This window comes from Tympanuchus pallidicinctus, unplaced genomic scaffold, assembly GCF_026119805.1.
Source record: "Tympanuchus pallidicinctus isolate F22 unplaced genomic scaffold, pur_lepc_1.0 scaffold31, whole genome shotgun sequence".
In the NCBI taxonomy this organism is placed as follows: domain Eukaryota; kingdom Metazoa; phylum Chordata; class Aves; order Galliformes; family Phasianidae; genus Tympanuchus; species Tympanuchus pallidicinctus.
In genome coordinates, this window is record NW_026294749.1 from 3,837,680 (window position 1) to 3,855,600 (window position 17,921).

Here is a 17,921-nt window from a genome sequence, read left to right on the forward strand (position 1 = left end):
TGTCCTCTGGGTTTAACATCAGCAAGGATCAAAACATTTCCCCAAAGCAAAGTTAGTGAAAAGCTGCTGGAATACTTGAGTAAAGCACAGCTGTTGTTAAAATGAGTATTTACCATTGAAGCAATTTAAAGAACCAGTAGAATATTGCAGCATTTTGACTGGCTTATAAAGTGTAAAAAATTATTTCTTCTTAGCAATGATGCATGGCCTCAGCTGCAATGTTCAACTGTTACACACCCATACGAAGAAGGACCAAGAATTTGTGGCTGGTGCATGTTTCCAACCTTTCCTGCTCTGGCTGTACAACAGGAAGGTGTAGTCTGTGATGCGTATCAGTTTCTAACAGAAAAAAAAGCATCATCCTTTCAGAAAAAAAATAAAATAAAAAATAAATTTAAACATTCTCTTCTATCTTTAAGATGCCTTCTACTGTTTGCCAAAAGCTACTCCCCACATATCTCCTTTTACTTATATTTTCCTTCAAATTAAGGAAAATGAAACTTTTGCAAAGAGAAATTTCTCTTGTTGAACCAGTGGATTTCTTATAATTATGTTAAGAGAACAGGGTAAGCACAGTTCAGCCACTGTTTGCTTCTACCCAGTAGGAAGTTGCAATGTTAATTTCATTACTTTTAGCAAGTTACATTTCCTGAGCAGCATTCATAACTAATGACAGACTCCACAAAACCATGATAGTCAAAGAACATCAGAATAAAATCAGACCTCTAACAGCCTAAAGTTAGAAAATATTTATTTCCTCTAAGCTGATCCTCCTTAAAGTGAGCAATTTTCATCTGCCTGAATTTGGTTAAGCTTGACTTCAGTCCCTAAATACAGCTTTGACTTGGGCCAAATTACAGCAGACACATTTTGCTTTAAAAAAGCCAGTGAACAATTCAATGATCTTTTCATCCTGTTATGAGAATCACCACATCAATGGATTTTCTTGAATAATTTACTATTTTATACAGAGATCTACACTGAAAATGAGGCTTCAGCACAGAAATCACCTATACAGTTGAGTGTCAGCTTTGGTAAATTTCAACAGATTCTGCCTTCAAGCATCAAACTAATCATTTGTAATTAAGCAGAATATATGAGGAAAATGTAACCAGAAAAAAAAAAACAACCAACGTTGCTTTGTGCAACACAAATCCCCATGCTCCTTATATCAAGTTGGAGTTACAAACTCTACCATAACACAGGACAACCATCTCAACTGATTTGAGTACATGCTTCTAATTGCCAGGTAAGGACCATTATCTCCTCTTCTTCCAGGCCACTCCTGACTTTCAGCACAAAAGTCTGACAATGCCAGCAGCTTTTTTATTTGCCAGGATGCTCTGCTAGAAGTTTGTTTATCCTAATGTCCCATAAAAAGGGATTTGAATGTAAAGGTGGGCTGGGAAGTGGCTAATGAGGTTCTTGAACACAGGTTATATTTCTTAATGAGTTTTTAGATAAGTTGTTTGTCAAGGGAAGAATCGTAGCAAAAACTACAGCCAAATGCCCCGCTAGAACAATGTTAATGTATGTGAGAAGATCCAAACTTGTCTTCTGGATTCTGTAAGAAATTGAAAGTGTATCAGCCATCAGTACCAGCAGTAAGCATCGCACAAACACAAGCAGCCAGTCTCCAGCTTCCAGAACTGCCAAACAGTAGGTCAGAGGATGAGTAATCACCAACAAGACTACAACACTCTGTCCAGTGACACAGCTGGACCAGTACACAGCTCTCCTGACTCCTAGCTCAGTAATCTACCTCAATTACAGCATGCTCTCTTCCCGAGTGAGAGTTTCTAGATTTAAAACACTTTCACATAAAATAAGGCAATACCTTTCACCAGCTCTTTTGCCAACCACTGGAATAAGCAAGCGGAGATTGCTCCAATTTTTCAGCAAGTTTTCTCTATTAGTTTCAGTTGGTTACCTGTAGATATATCCATTCCTTGAAATTAAAACCACTCAACAGACGTTAAAAACACAACCTCCTACAAGCACAAGTCTGCCAATTGGTCTTTTGTCTTTAGCGGACATGCATGCATTTACACAGTTAAAATCCAACTGCTCCAGTACACAACTACACACAGCACAGATGCACACTTGAGCACATGCTTGTGTATCTGCACATCATTCCAGCTCTACATAGTGAACACTGCAGACGAGTCAGAATACATAGTTCTGACTTCACAGTTGTAACTATCAAGGTTGGAAAAGACCTTCAAGATTATGCAGCTAAACTGTCCACCTACCACTAGTATTTTCCCACTAACCCATGACCTTTATTACAACATGTAAATGTTTCTTGAACACCTCCAAGGACAGTGACTCCACCACTCCCCGAGCAGCCCATTCCAGCACCTGATCACCCTTCCAGGCAGTAATTTTTTTCCTAATATACGACTTGAGCCTCCCTTGGCACAACTGGAGGCCGTTCTCTCCAGTGCCATTGGTAGTTACACAGGAGAAGTAACCTCATTCCATCAATTTTGCCTAAGGGGCAATTCTCAAAATAAAGAATTGAATCATAACACATATAGTGTTAAGAACTCATTCTACATTGAAAAATGAGGCCTGCTACATACTTCTCTATGAGCTTAAATCCTGCCCAGAGTCAGCACAACTACCATTTGTTCCTAATCAAAACCTCTGATCTTTTAGACCAGGCAAACACCAAATCCAGGATCTAAACCTTGGGTTCCCCCAGTACTAAGTCCAACTAGAACTCCACTGTATACACACTATAGGAGAATCCAGACTGAGACACGGGCATTAGTTTCAGCATTTGTTACCTAACATCAACCAGATATCACAATTTATGAATTTGTAATGCAAAATGCTTTGTATTTAAGTGTCCTCCATACTCCTCCATATGGAGTATGGAGTACTCCATACTCCCCCCAAGCCAATATTGAAGATGTCTACTTTGGCAAAAGCAACTAACAATGTTATGGGATAGGAATCAAAATCAAATCATCTACAGTAGCATTCATCCTAAATTAGCCAACTGTGTTTCCTCTGTAAAGTTAACTACAGGCAGGCAGTAAGCAACCCTGTGGAGATGAATCTGCCCACACATTTAAGTGTCTTAAATGAAATTAAGATGCCTTGTGGGAATGCCCATCATATTCCACCACAGAAGTGGAATTACAGAGATGTCAGATTAAACAAGAAACAAAGTAGACTAAACATAACTCTTAGACGTAGTAAATATACCGTACCAGTTTAAAAATGTGGTGCCGTGAGCATTTATGGGTTTTCTATATACAGGGTTGTGGTTCTCAGGCAGTGGTGTTATGTGAACAGAACAAACAAAAGACTGTTCACTTTTTCAGAGTATGCTTACACAGACAAACAACTTCTTTTTTTCCTCTCAGACCTAACAAGAAATATAATTGAGCAATTTGGTATATGAGAAAATTTTTTTACTGCACAAATGAAGAAAAGCTTGGGTTTTCAAGTTGTGATTGACAAAAGAGTAAACATTTTCCCACACATTCTTACTAAGGCAGCACAGAATTCTTTACATCCCTATCTGTATTGTCATCAGGAGCACTTTTCAGAAAATCCTGTTGCAGGCTTTGACAGCAAAGCTATCGAAAATGTGAACCTATTGACTCTGTGCCACCAAAGGCAGTGATCTGACTTTGCAGTCACTGAGTAATGCAGATATCTCATGTAAATTCACCTCTCTCCTCCCAGATCACTTTGAGCTTTCTATATGACAGAACCCTTAAAGTAAAAACACTGTAAATGGACCAGACCAATACACATTTAAATTCTGGAGTTCATTATGCATACATAGATACTGATATGTGCAGAGATGCATTTTAAATTAAATTTCATGGCAATTCTGAGTTACGATGAAGAGTTGCCACCTTCAGACTTCACTACACTTTTTCAGTAATGATGTAGGTGCTAGTGCCTGCACTAAACTCAGAGCACAAATAAATGAAAAAGCATATTGTAAAAGAGAGAAAAATACTATGACGTATTACATAACTGTTTAAGAAATAGATTTTCAGTAGTGGAGCAATTTCAATATGAGTCTTCTGCTATGCTCATCTCTGTCCTAGAACTAAAGCTTAACTGATAGAAAAGGAAACAATGTCTTGTGCCTACTATTATAATGCATAAAGAAATTGGTTACTCCTGTTCTGCTCTATTTTCTACGGAGCCCACCACTACCATTTCCCTCAAGTTCTCCAACTACTGCTTGTTCTTGTTCATACAACATACATAATACCTTCTAGAAAACAAACAAATGCAAGCAAATACCTACCTCTGTAACTGGAACAGTAAACAACCATTTGTAAAAAAATTTGTAAAAATAAGGCAATTTGAATAATCAAAGAGTGTAATGTTTGCAATTCTGTATTTCTACCCAGCTGCTGAGAACATTAGAAAAAGGCCTGTTATTACATTACTTAGTTTCTGAAAAGCTCAGAGCGAGGAAGGAATTTACTTCAAGATTCACAGAATGGTTTGGGTTGGAAGGGACCTGTAAGATGACGTAGTTCCAACCCCCTGCTACAGACAGCGACACCTCCCTCTAGACCAGGTTGCTCAAAGCCCCATCCAGCCTGGCCTTGAATGCCTCCATGGAGCGGGCATCCACAACTTCACTGGGCAACCTGTTCCAGTGCCTTACTACCTTCACAGTAAAGCATTTCTAATGTCCAGTCTAACCTTTTGATAGATGCCTTTTCAGATTTTACATGTGGTATCAAAAGATTCTCCATAAATAGCTCTACATTTGCAATCATAATCACCACTATCAAGTCCTCTTTTCACGAACCACAGCATATTTCAAGAAGTGACTTGTGGAAATCAGCTTATCCTACTTTTAACCTTTGGAGTTTCAAAAAAGCAAAGCAAATAGTACATCACTTATCACACAGAGTTTAAATACACAAGAATTCAACATCTAGACAGTCTCTGAGGCTACTAAGTACATGCTTTCAACATGTACTTCAGCTTTACTAAGACTAGCTAATGCTCCTTCTCATCCATTCTCACGCTCTGACAACACCGCAAAATGAAATGAGTTAGCAGCAACAGAAACGTGTTCATTTCCTCAACCAACAGAAGTGGGAGGTTGGAACCAAAACTACAAGCAAACAAAACAGTGTGAAGAAACAGTATTATATGCAACTACTGCAGGAAATCAGGAAACACAACCACTGAGTGAATGCATAAACGTACGTGTCACTATCATTTGTCCAGTCCCTTGGTACGTACAGATATCGTCACCTTTTTCTATTTGTCACATTTTCTGTTCCAAACATTTTTTAGAATAATCAGTGCACAAGTTACGTACTGCTAACTGTACAGAGGGGGGACTGAACTGTAAAGAGGGGACAGAAAGCAATTCCTTTGAATAAAAAAGCCTTCAGAGAGCCAAGCTCCCTACAGGTATCTATTTGCTTATTTGTTTTTATTAATGGGAAGAAGTACATATCTCAAAGTGCACTGTTTTTTCTTAAAGCCAGTAAAAGTACAGAATTTGTCTGACAGAGAATTATTTACTTACCAACCTCGTGATCAGAGTGGACATCTGCAAGGCCTCTCACTAGCATGCTTCCACAAGTGCTGACACTTGGTTTAATGGAGTAATAAGAACACACTTCATAGGTTTCTTACCTACCAACAAAAAGAAAGCAAATATGTAGTATCCTCTATGGGAGCACAAGACTGAGGGGGGAGAAGGGTGAAATTCAGAAGAAAAACCAGTGGATTCACATTTACAACTCATCCTCATCTTTCACATGATCTTGATGCTAATGAAGCATGATTTTACATAACAGTCAGGGCAGTTAAAGGTAATGGTCTGTTTTATGCGTCAAAGACCTGCTTCCACCATAAGTTTCATTGATATCAACTGCCCAGAATCATTTCCAATTCTCACTTTGATATTTTTTCCCCCAGAATCCAAGTTCAGTGTGCTGACTTTCAGCATTCTCAAAGAAACAGATAAATAATAATAAGAAACACAAATCCTTTCCTCAGAACAGGAAAATGCAGCAGAACAGGAAATTTTCAAAAAGTAAAAGGAAATAACATAAAGGGAATGTCGTTGTAACTTAATGAAGAAAGCACACAAGGAATTTTCTGAAAAGACACAACATCTAGGTCACAGATACAAACATAAACAATGTCTTTCAGTAATAAAGGCATTGGGATATTTAATAACTACCCTCTTCTTTCATCTGCATTCCCACCTGCAATTTCTAATTTGAGATATTAATCTTCATATTTTTCTCATGTACCACAATCCTGAAATGCACCTAAATAGACAGAAACCACGAACTGAGAAAATAAAACACAACTGCAGAATCACTGAATGGCTGAGGTTGGAAGGGACCTGTGGAAGACATCCGGCCCAACCCCTCTTGTCTCCTCCCCAAAAAATCTATTCTCTTTTTTTTTTTAAACAGAAAAACACACAAAACAAATAGTTTTGAGTTAAACAAAAGTGAAGAGATGACAAGAACTGAAGTACTGACACCAATGGTGGTACAGCAGTAATTCTCAAGACACCATTTTAAGACAACATTATCACTAGTAACTCTCAAACTCCAGTTTCATTAATGTTATCTTCTAGGAACTAATGCAGGGGATACAACATTCTGTAGTAATTAAACGTCTGTGTAATTTGTCAGCATGATGTATTGTAAGGTTTTGTTTTTACTCTTTCATTTCTAATGGTTCATGGAGAAGCAGAAAGGAAGAGGCTGACAACAACTCCAGGAGCAGTTGTCAAAAGCTTGATATCTAGATAACAAACTACATTTTCACAGCTAATAAGCAGCTTCCCAGAATTCATTACATGCATTTGCTGAAGATAACATAGCAAGTCAGTGGCAGAACAATAGCAGAAAGAAATTGCTCTGAACTGCAGACCTTCTAGATAATGAAGGTTAAAATAAGAAAAAGGAACTTCCTTCATTCATTTTTGGCAACAGTTTAATTTATTGAGCATGGTTCTGGTCACCTGTTTTACTTTTGCACCTGAACATCATCAGCAGTGCTTGGTCAGTGCCTCGTGAACCTCCCAGATGTTATCTCTTCTTTAGGTACCACTGCCTTTTTAACTTTCAAAGCCTGTCAGATGCTTTCTCCCTAAGCTAAGAATACTGAATAGAGTACACATGGCACACTTGCTGCCACATCGACTGAAAGCCATCTGTGCCAGCAGCACAAAATGTCTGGCAGGAAACGTAAGTGTGAAGAGGCTGATAGACATCTGCCCACCCTTCTCTCCTGCCATGCGCTACACCTGGGGTTCCAGCACTGCAAGATGGAGCACCACCCACATCATCCAAGTGTCAGTGCACCGTATTCCTGACAAGCCACTGCAAAAGCATTTCATTCCTTAAACTTTTCTAAAAGTTAATTTTCCCAGTGTAGGTGATAGTGGTTATAATATTATGCTATAGGATGAGTTCTTCGCATGATTCACTTCAACACTGCCACAAGCTGCTAAGCATCTTCCCACTGTCCTGTCAACCCACCTACAATATACATTAAGCAGCAGATTTCAGAAGGCTATTAAAGCAACATAGCACATTCATATTCAATTCATTCAGCTAAATTTGTTTTCTAATCCTGTAAAACGCTCACTTCAAAAAAGGAGAAAGCTTCACTATGCAAGTGCCTACAAGATAGAGCAGACAAACATTCCAAGCAGACAGTGGTGAAAGTATGTTCTGTTTAAATTCATGATTGCTAATACAAGTGCCTTCATTTTGGCATAATGAAGGACTTAATATAACCATAGTAATATAAAGTCTACATAAACAAATTACTTGACTAAGACAGAAGAAAACCCAGAGCATTACTCAGAGAGAGGCTGTGCCTTTCAATATTCCAACAATAAACCTTAGAACAGAACGTTGAAGTAGGAGCTTACCAGGAAATGAAATGGAATGTAGCCAAAATGGACAAACAATGTACAACATGGGAAAAAAAAAAACCCTTGAAATATGCAAAAAACATGCAGGTTGATTTAAGAAGTTTCATAAAGGCATTCCCATTCTTTTTAGGCAATTATGTACCAGTACAGAATTAGAAACAGTGAACTGGTTGAAGTCCACAGCCCTCCAAACTAGCAAAGACATCTTTCTCAGTCAATGCACTATGGATGCAAGATGTCCTTGTCTTTGTAACACCTATAGCTTGTCATAGGCGTCTTCTGAATGCACATCTTAAGCCAGGATTTTCTTGTGTAAGCAACTCAAACACATCCTTGAAGACTAACATCCACAAATGCCAGAGAAATCACAAAGTCCAAAATTTGGAAAATTCCTTCTATCGCATAAAAGAAGCGCTCTTAAAAAGCATTCCATATTTAACTGTGCAGTCATTTTATTTCCTTCAGCAGTTTATCTAAGCGACAACAAAAACAGGACATGTAATCCACCAGTTTCAATCCTTACACACTGTATCGGAGAGAGGCCTTGAGCCTTCTTTTGTACTTGCAGTAAGGGCAGTGGAAGGCTTTGATGTCCGCATGTATTCCCACACATCTCTGCCCAGCTAAAAGACTTCCTGACAGAAAGGAAATGAACCTTGTCATAGCTGGAAAATAGGCACCTATTTTCCTGCCTAAGTGATCTGAAGGAATAAAGTATCTCAGCAACTGTATTATTTTAGGTTTTTGGATGGTTTTTATCATGAATATTTGAGGATATTAGTTAAATAGGAAATCTATCATTAAAGGAGGGATAAGAGCATAACGTTTCCTATCAGATCTGTCTAGCAAGTAATTCAGTTACTTTGCTACCTTCCAACTACTAATTTATGTTCCCAGAATGTGAGTTTCCTGTACTGAAATAATTTACTAGCAGTCAATACTGCATAATGCAACACAACCATACTGGATTGCTGTATTTTGTTGATTGGATTGCCTACTTATGTTTTCCAGAAATGGTCCGTCTGCATATAAGACAGATTCTAGCCTCTCCATGGCATGACTTGTTACTCTTTCAAGCCCACAAGAGGAATTAACTCAAACAGAAAAATTGTGTCAGAATTACATGTGCTTATAAACAAAGAAAGGATTTCTAGAAAACAAAATTGTAAAACACTTTCAGATCATAGATGTGCTATTCCAAATTCCTTCCTTTGCCAGATTTTTCCCCATACCTTGCTTGTAATACCTGAAAAATACGCAAGTCTACACTCCTAGCATTTAGAACTCCTCAAAGCTCAGAAATAGAGGAAGTGCTGGCCGTTCACAAATTCATCTACCATGGATACATCACATCTTTAGCACACAGTAATTTTACAGGGAGAAATACCTAGGGAACAACTTGAAAACCCATGTCCCGTGGAAGTCAACTACAGGAGAATTGAAAGGTGCTTACATCTCTACTCAGAATATTGATCAACACTGAGCAGAAGGAAACAATGCCCTCTCAAATAATATCTGTAAAAAATTAACTACTAAGTAAATACTAACTAAATACAAGCACTAAATTCACATTTTATATGGTAATAAACCAGGTTAGTCATTCTTTAAACATCCTAACACAGCTATTTTCAGGATACATTTGTGAAGACAAAGGCCTGCCATCTTGAAAACAAAGTATTTTAGAAAACAATGAAACTAGCTTATGTTACACTCTACTAGTAGAAGCATCCCTGTTAATTCCAAAGAAAGACTGAATCATATGGCTGTTACTTTATGTAAAAGGACTCAAAACAAGAAAGATGCAAAAAGTGGGGTTAATCCTCAATTATGCATGTAGCTTAATACTTTCTTGCACCAAAGAAATAAAGCTTACATTGCTTAACGAATAAAAGCCCTTCATTTGCATGAGGGAACTAAAGTACATAGAGGAGTTGCTGAAGTGTTTGATGCATACAAGACATGAGAGCTAAAACAATGACCTCAGTAGAACCAAAGGCCGATGGGGAAAAAATCTGGGATTCAAACAGTGGGCTTCAAGATGAAAGCCAACTCTGAAAGGCAAGCAGAACCACTCTGAATAACTCTTTGTATTAATTTTCCCCCTTCTTCCCTAAATATTTGTGTTCTCTCAAGGAAAAAGACTATCACAGAAAAACACTGAGAGATCTAGATGCCCAACTCTTACAAGATAGACAATTCTTTAGACCAAAAAAATGCAGAGGTTGATTTCTGTATTATTTTTGCTAGTCTGATACAGGCACAGTAGTTGAAACATATATCATGTGCTGGTTAACAGACTGGGAAAACATTCTTTGTTAACACTTCTATTCATTGAAATCAGAATTAAAACTGTACTTTTATACATTTAAAGGACGTCTTTCACAGTGACAGAACAGAACGACCTTCTTCTGTTGGTGGATTAAATGCTTTGTACAAGAGTAGAGCTACTTGGACTTTCTAGCTATTTCAATTAATCTTTATAAAGTTTAAGCCCAGCTGCCTGTTTCTAACACAATTAACAGCTTTAAATACAAATTTCAGAATTCTGACAAAGGTTTGTAGTCTGCACTACAGACATTGCAGGCAACGCAATCACATGCCATGTCTGCAGTGCAAACTACCCATAGTTCCTCTTTTTCTTTAAGGAGAAAAGAAGGACCATGTGCCTAGGAGATCTTCTAAGGCTAAGGAACAAGAATCCAAAGGAACCTGAAGTTATAATATGGATGGTTTAATTTTTCGTCTTTCAGATGTAAATAAGTCATGTTTGAAACAGTGGGCAATTCAGACCCATCAACAGCAAAGTTTTTTCTTTATTTTTGGATCAGAATGGATTATAATGAGCATCCTTCAGTTTTGGGCTCCATAAAGGTCTCCCATGCTACAATATTTATGATCTTAATGAAACAGTCAGTCCAGACTCTCAATAAATCAGTCCTGTCGAGAATCAGTTTCATTCTTCATAGTTAGCTTCTGAACAGTGAATATCAGGAGCTGATTATCACACATGCCACTATAATGTTCCCTTCTTTACAAGAACTAGCAGATAAAATTCATCAGCTGAAGAGGTAAGATCGCCCTATCTCTGAGGCTTCTTGCTAACTGCTTCTACTGTAACTTAAATAGAGTTATGGCCACACATCTCCATGAAAGTTACAGCGTTAGGCAGTTAGCACATAATCAGAAAACACCACAGGTTGGTAATAGAGTACAGCTCCACACATTTTTAAATGACAAAGTTATACATCATTGCTGAAAGAAAGCAATAACATTCGCTTACACTGCTCAGTATTATGAGTATTCCCTGTGAAATGAAGCCATAAACTCACAAGCACTGCCAGCAGAAAGCATGAGCCATTCTTGCATTTGAATTATTACAGAAATTAAAAGCTTCACTGTATTTAATACGCATTCAGCTTTATTTTCTGTCAGAAAAAGAATGGCCACGGGAGGACTATCTTGATATGCAACTTTCTTTTTTTTTTTTAAACTAGAAAGACAGAAAATGCCAAATATTTGACAAAACTGAGCACAACTTCAGATACTAACATACATACAGCATCATGCAGTTCAGCTGTTCTGCTACTTCATCCTTTAAAGTGTACACACCCCTAAAGCCACAGTCAAAAATACTAAACCTGCAAACTACCTTTTCAATATAAATTTGAAATAGATTTTATTCAAACACTACTTTTTAAAACTGAAAAGAATGAAGACTCTTAAGCCATACATTCTGTATGTAAAAATCATCATTTTCAATTGGATGCTTGCAGGAGTAGGTGGACTTCACCGAGGTTTATAGCCACAGGAACACTGAAAAGCATTCGAGAAGCAAAAGCCATCACCGTGTTGCTCCTTTGCTGCCATCTTCTGGGAAAAAAAAGAAACAAAGACTGCCAGGCTGCCGGCAGTCTGCCTTTGGTTATAAGCTCACTTTCTCAGACAACTCAGCCTTGTGACCTCTTCTAGTTTAAAGGCTTTGCTTTGTTTTTAAGTTTTAATTTTAAAACATCAATTAAGTCTGAAATATTTCCTGAACTCCCAAAGTATTTCCTAAGCAAGCGATAACCTGGGCATAAAGAGATACTACTGGGGAAGAAGAGTGCTTTGGCACTCTGGAACTGTACACAGCAGCACAGACAGTGCTTTCAGAGCCAAGGCAGCACAGCAGGTTATCTGTATGCCATTCTGCCACCAGCAATTTAGCCTAAGCTCCTGACACTGCAGTGAGCTGGCTGCAGGTCACAGCAGACTTTGTCGTGCCAGTGCTGCAGTGCAGTAGGAACACAACAACAGGTTGTTAATTTGGCCTTCCAAAGAAGTTTTCAGAAAGAAACAGAGCTAATCTGAAACTTGTTTTACCAGAAAGATAGCACAGCAAAACTCAAATCAGAACTAGATAGTAAAAATTTAAGTAAGTTCTTCACCTTTACTGTAACCATTGTTCCAGGGACAGTTCAAGGGACCTGTTCCATAGAAGCACCTTTTACTTCTGAAACAGAGGTGTGCAGCATTTACCAGACAACATGCCTCATATATAATCCTATACTAAGCCTGGGTTGCCATAATCTGCTTGTTCAAAACCAGCTGTAGTTATAGAACAGTGTAAAGTGTTTAACCTTGTACAATTATATCTCACAAACACCTGAATAATGAGGCAAGTTATTTCAAAATACATCAATGCAAACACAAGAACAGTTTGGCTACTTGAATTTGTTACAACTATCATTTACAAACACTTTATAAAAGAAGAAATTATATTTTGGATGCACACTTTCATCATAAAATTACTACAGTGCTACTCAGCACAAAGACAAAGGTGAAATAAGCGCAAGTGATAATGACAACAGTAGCACTTGGACATTAGCATGTCCATCTACTCTGCAGCTAACAGCAAAGCTGCTTGCTACCTGTGGAAAGCTTTCTTGTTAAAGTAAGCAAGCTTGCAAGCATTAAATAAGCAAGTGTGCCACAATAAATTGCTCTACAATAGGGATCTACACAACTACTTACATCAAAACAAACAGAAGAGCAAGTTCTGCTATAATGTGGGCCATACCTATGACAGGTACTGTGGGAAAATCCACTTGAATTCCTCTTTCTAGTTTTTTGTTTGTTTTTTTTTTGTTGTTGGACCACAAGGGATTATCTTCAGCTTTCATCTCTTCCTCTCTTTCATTTGCTTGCTTCTAATGAATTTGATTGCAATGTCCATTAACCTAATGTCTGGTGTTGAGTACTTAACCATAAATAGAACACAAAAGGGATGGCGATGTTTTGTGATTTCTCCCTCTTTTCTTTGTTTTTTAAACTCCACACCAGAAATTAAGAAATAAATTAAGTACACTAATTCAAAAAGAAACCCAGAAATACGGCATCAACCAATATTACCCTCAGTGACTGAAAAAGACTTAAAACACTTTTAGGTAAAGAACGGTTTTAAAGGGACATTTGAAATAGCATAATCTTATAAATCAATAAGAAAAAACCTTGCAGATCCTTCTGTATTATGCTTGTGAAAAACTCACAGGGGGAAAAAAGCTTCTCAGAAGAGCTAGACAAGATATTTGATTTTAGCAGTAGGGCAGAATTAGATCTAATGCTGTTGAATACATTTAACATTGAGGAAATAGTTACTTTTTTTTACTTCCACATTTATTATAAACATAGTAAATAGGCAGATGGCTTGCAGCAACATTGAACTGCCACTTACAAACACTTTATAAAGGAAGAAATTATCATTTTGGATGCACACTTTCATCATAAAATTACAGTGCTACAGTGGTACTCAGTGCAAAGACAAAAACAAGGTGAGATAAGCACAAGTGCTAATGACAACAGTAACACTTGGAAAGTCACTTCCATCTTTGATATACTTGTTGCCATAAAAAAATAGCCTGTTTATTTTTTTTTTTTTTTTTTTTTAAATGAGAAAGCAGAGATTGATGATTTTCAATAATCTCATTTGATTTGAACCTGTTGGCTTTCTACAAAAATGCTTTCATTGTACAGAAGCAGCATCAAAATATACATTTTATTAAATTGTTTTCTAAGTTTCTTCAGGAGAATTTCCAACTCCCATTGTAAGTGTAGATAAAAGACAAACTCGGAGTGGTGGCATAAGCCCCATCCCTGGAGACACTCAACATAAGGCTGGATGGGGCTCTGAGGAACCTGATGTAGCTGCAGGCGTTCTTGTACATTGCAGGGGAGTTGGACTAGATGGCCTGTAAAGGTCCCTTCCAACTCAAACGATTCTGTGATTCTATTATATTTACAGAATATAACTATTATACTGTAAGGAACTGATTTGGATTAGTTACTTTTTATTTTATTAGGAATATCCAACTTGCAAGCATTCCTTCTTATACTGCTGCTAAAAATAACAAAATTATAATTACATAGTTAAAACTGCTATCAGTGAGGCAACAAATACTTCCAGTGAAAAAAAGCCAAGCTTAAGATACACAGTGCTTCATGTTCAGTGCATTTTGTACAATATGGGGAAAAAAAGCCTGCTACATGATTGAGAAGACAGTGTTTGTTTTAGAGCAATGGGTACCTGATGTGCTTAAGTCCCTGTAAAGACAGAAGCACTGTACCTCTGGCTAAGAATACATTCATCTACAGAAAACACCATTTGGCTCAGTGGGGAGGATAAGTTGTCAATTTGATGACCATTTTTAGACTAAACAATCACCAAAAAACCCACCAAGCCTGCATATGTCATGTGTTCCTTCATACAGCATACTCAAGAAAGCATTACGAATAAACAAACACCTGACCTTGCACACAGCCCTTGCCAGCTCCATGCTCCAGTGGAGTAGGGTCACCAATACAACACTGCCAACACAGCACGTGTACCAGAATGCAGTTATAGAGGTGAAGCTGGCTGGAGAGTCGAGATGTCTCAGGGCCTAAGGAAGAAACGTGTAACAACGTGCATAGTTTCATAGCCTGAGAACTAAGAACACAGCATATCCTGGTAAAGCTAATGGATTTTTTGGTAATTTATTTCACTGTGTTCAGATAGATTCTCAACACAGCTCCCTAACACAAAATATATCTTATATTAGAAAGCAATCAAACTGGCTGCTCATTAAGTTTGCTAAGACTAGAAATAAAAAATTAGGAACTGCTAAAATTAAAGTTAGCTCGGCAACCTTAATTTCATTGCTTTTTGGCTTGTTGTTTAATGAGTACTAAGTGTACAGACAAGTCTAACAAAGCACTATCAATTCTATGCACTGAATTTGGGAGGGATCACAAAGAAAAAAGATAGTGATTGTACACAGTCAGGCAACTGACAAGCAGACAAGTACTCCACAACTTCTACTGTGAGCTTTCTTGACTTATCAAACATATTTACTTTTGGAAACAAGACGTTTAAGAACTCAAAAGTTGAGATTCCACAGTGGAAAACTACACTTGAATGCCTTGGCAGTACTGAAACTATCAGATACATCAGAAACTTCTGATGCTTGAACTAATTCCTGTTCCAGTAATATCAGCAAGAGTGAAAAAGAAGCAATCACATACGCTGCTATATTAATGCTAGTTTGCTTACTTGAGACACAAAATCCCTTCCCTAAACTTCAAGTGATCCTATCACCTAAGTTACTTTCATTCTCCAGGACATACTATACTATTTTATTCTTTGCTCACTATGCCAAGCCTCCAGCAGTAGTTTCCCTTGCATGAAATTTCACTCGAGTTCATTTCCTAACCTCATCCTGAGCTCTAGCAACTTCTCACAGGTTTTTCCAGTTCCACTGCACTTCGGTATTCAGATTTTTTTTAATTGCTCTATTAAAAAAATACATATATTTCAAAACCTCTGAAACCAATGGAAAGCAATCCAGCTTTCTTAGTTATCATCCTTGTCTCCCTAAAGCACAAAACACTATTAGCTCTACAGTAAGGTGTCCTCAATACTCAATGAATTTTTCAGGGGCTCTGGAGAGGCCAAATCTCAACAGATTTCTGCATAAGGAGAACACCGTTCAAGTCTTCTGAAGGAAGACACCATCTGAAAAACACTTGGGTCCTTCCTGCAAGCCATGGGTTAGCAGGACTCTTTAAATAAAAGGCACACTTGCTGTTTGCACTTAACACTGTGAACACTGTGTTTTCTTCCACATGCAACACAGAAAGTTGGTTGAACCACTTTGATCTTTTAAAAGAAAAGTGTCAGCTGAAAACCAAGAACCGGTATGGAAAGAAAAAACATCAGCCAATGCAGTTTCTTAGAAGTAATGACAGAAGATCTTGGGTTGGAAGGGACCTTAAAATCTATCCAGTTTCAACCCCCTGCTGCAGAGAGGGTTGCCACTCACCAGATCAGGCAAGATAGAAGTCAAGGGAGAAGAGTAGCTTCTAAACAACTGTGGCAACAAAGCAGTCTATCTAGAGCAGTGAAAAAATACTTTGTGGTTTTGTATTAAAACTAGTAAAAGTTAGCAGTTAAAATACAAAGTAATTGTGAGAAATGCAGGCATGATTAATTCATCTCATGCTTGTTTTCGGAGGAAGTGATTCTTAGCATGAATTCTTAGCATTTAGGTAGAATTTATCAGCATGAAGAGGAACTGCTGCTAGATACATCAGCCTTTATTGCAATTAAAAAAAAAAAAAGTGAAATTAAAGGCAAATTTGGTGATGTCAAGATTCCTCAAGAATGCCCGATTCCTCCTGCAAGAAACAAAACAAGAGAGAGTCCTTAGAAAGTTGCTCTTAAGAAATCTTTAAGTTAGCCATATTTGAATGGAACTAGATGAAATGGAAAGCAACCTATCAAATATATATTTTCTTGTCAGATTCACTCTGTTTTAGTTAATCTCATTAAATAAAAACGTCTGGTAGAAGTCAGAGAAGCACAGTCAGGTCATTCCAAACAACAACATTCTAAACACCACAAGTCAAGGAAACTGCAGGTTGAGTTCTAAGGAACTGGAACTGCCAGAAGTATGAACTACAATATGCACATCATTGAAGGTAATCAGAAAGAGACCAAGCTCTTTGTCAGAATGATCTAAATTTGTTAGGTGGAGCACAACTGGCCTTCACTCAGAAGTATCAGAATTCTGACTGATATTCCAGTCAAATTATTACAAAGACAGAAGAGCTTCATACCTGAAGCACCCTTTCGATTGGACATATTAAGCATTACAATATTCTCTCCCCACAATTGAAGGATTGTGTTCATTAATAAAAAGGAGTGAAATTTTCAGATAACACAGAGCCTTCATCATATGAAAGAAGAATCTTTACCTGCTGCAGATGGAAAGTTCTCATAGAATAAGATGAAACACTGATGACTGAAGAGAAATTTGCTGCTACTAACTCAAAAAAAAATAATAAAAAGAATCTTTTTAAACTAACGGACAGCTAATTATCTAATCAAGTGATTATGAACTGTTAAAAAGGATATTCTAAAAAATATTCTAAAAATGGTGAAACTGAGCCAATCAGAAACTCTTACCAACACATGAAGTTCAAAAAGACAAAGATGCACACAACGTGAAATATCCATTCCCTGTACGTCACTGTACTGTCTTCATTTTGTTTCTAAACAGCTGTTTTACCTTAAGAAACAAAAAAGTTCAGAGTCATAGCACATGCCAGGTTGGAAGAGATCATTAAGTCTAGCATCCAAAGTTTCACTGGAATCCAAAAACATTACATCAATGACCTCCCCTGGTCAGCCAGCTGGGCAACCTGCTCAAAGTTGATTAAAGAATTCTTTCTTCCCCCTGGTTAATCCATGCTCACTCTGCCCAATGACTGCTTTCAGGTGTTTTTCCACTAACTCCCAGAATAATCTCCATCATTTGTGCCAGGCACTGAAATGAGACTGACAAGGCCTGTAATTATCAAGGTCTTATTTCTTGCCTTTTGTGAAAACTGGGACATTATTTGCCAGCTTCCAGTCGGGTGGGAACTACTTCAGATTCCCAAGACCACTAAAATAGATTGAAAATAGAGGTCTTGCAATGACATCAGACAG

The 17,921-nt window shown here is 37.6% G+C and overlaps 1 long non-coding RNA gene across 1 annotated transcript in view; it reads right to left on the reverse strand.

Moving 5' to 3' along the window:
* LOC128087735 (uncharacterized) overlaps positions 1 to 17,921 on the reverse strand; it is a 65,133-nt gene that overhangs the window by 42,592 nt on the left and 4,620 nt on the right. The window contains exon 2 of the long non-coding RNA XR_008209968.1: positions 5,534 to 5,643. This is a non-coding gene — a long non-coding RNA (uncharacterized LOC128087735). The remainder of the gene's footprint in view (positions 1 to 5,533; positions 5,644 to 17,921) is intronic.